Consider the following 1645-nt stretch of genomic DNA (forward strand, 5'->3'; position numbering starts at 1 on the left):
CAAAAACGAGAAAACTGTTAAGACATTAAGATGTCTGTCAATTTAAATAAAACAAATCCACCATCTTTGAAAGACTACATAAAAACAGAAGCATCAAGAACAGACATGTGTCCACACATCATGAAAACATAACTGCCTATGTATATTAAGCATTGCAAATCTGTAAAATATTCTATACTTTTCAAAGGTTCCGGAAGGATGAAGAATTAAAACCTATTCCTGAAAGCAAAGTGTCTGTTAATTATCAGCATTACTCTAGAAATAGGCAAGAAAGATCAGAGCTTGCATTCTTCCACTTAGTTCTCTGTCCCTCTGGAAAATGTCCTCCATACTGAAGCTGTAGCATTAGAGGAAGCAGCAAGGGGCATGGTGGGAAAGGTGCGCTGATACAGTACCATGCACAATACTACTACAACACTACTCAGATGCTACTGTAAAAAGCATACAACCATCAGTTCCCCATAAAGGATATCTGGAGTCTGCACAGCTCCACTGCTAACTTTTCCTGTCTATCCCATCCAGTAGCAAAGTGTAAGACATGCTGCTTTAAACCTTAGAAAAACACAACAGGTTTTTACTTACTAAACACTTCCCAGCCTTTTTATTGTACATGTCCACATGAAGAGAATAGGTGATACAAGTCTAATTGCCTGAGGAGAAAGGCCTACACAATACAGACACTTGATTAATTCACCAGGACTAAGCACAACTGACAGGCAGCTGAGAAAATAATGAAAGCAGTTGAAGACTGAATTACAGTACCTACTAGCTTGGATTATGATTCTTCTAGGTCAGCATGCAAAGCATTAGCAGAGCAACAAAGGAAGAATACACCACAGGTTAAATTTTAAAACCTGTTTTCAATCATTTCCTTGCTTATCTTGCAGTCAAGCAAGCGTAAGTGGTCTTAAACTCCAGCACATGAAGGAGAACGCACAGTTGGAGGATACCAGACCTATTTAAGTAAGAGAAATTCCCAGCTAATTACAGGAGAAAGGCATACTTCAGTTCTCCCTCCACGTTAACTGACACTAGAAATATAAACCTATTCCACTGCTCTCAGTTGCTTCAACTGCTACCATTATAATTCAACTTGAAGAAGCAGAATGAAAAAATGAGGCCCAGTTCATTACTCAATTATAAAAGTATGTCCACCAGTACCAAAAAAAGGAAGTCAAATGCCTCACATCCCAAATACAAAGTCCTTCTTGTACACAGTCTTTGTAATATCTTATCTTTCCTCAGTAAGCCCAATACAAGTACTTGTAATTACATGTATTTCCCTGTAGATCATTTCTGCATCTATACTTTTGGTACGGAGTTCTCCATGCCAATTAAGACGACAAGGAAGTTTCTTTAATTTCTAAAGCCAACTTATTTCTAGAAGCAAAAGACAGAATCATTGCAACCCCTCACTGATATCTTTTCATATCTTCAGCAACATCAGCTGAGCAAGGAGAGAGGTGTTGAATGATGAATCCACACTTCATTGCCTCGTTCCCCCAGGGGACAGCTACTCTGTATCTCCAGCAAACACACAGAAAGCACGAGGAAACCATCCTTGAACTCGTTACATAGATCTGATGAATTGATCTTATTCTAACCCACAAAAAAAGAAGGGGGGGGGGAATCCCAAACAAAACAG

This window comes from Merops nubicus, unplaced genomic scaffold (assembly GCF_000691845.1).
Source record: "Merops nubicus isolate BGI_N331 unplaced genomic scaffold, ASM69184v1 scaffold7107, whole genome shotgun sequence".
Lineage (NCBI taxonomy): Eukaryota > Metazoa > Chordata > Aves > Coraciiformes > Meropidae > Merops > Merops nubicus.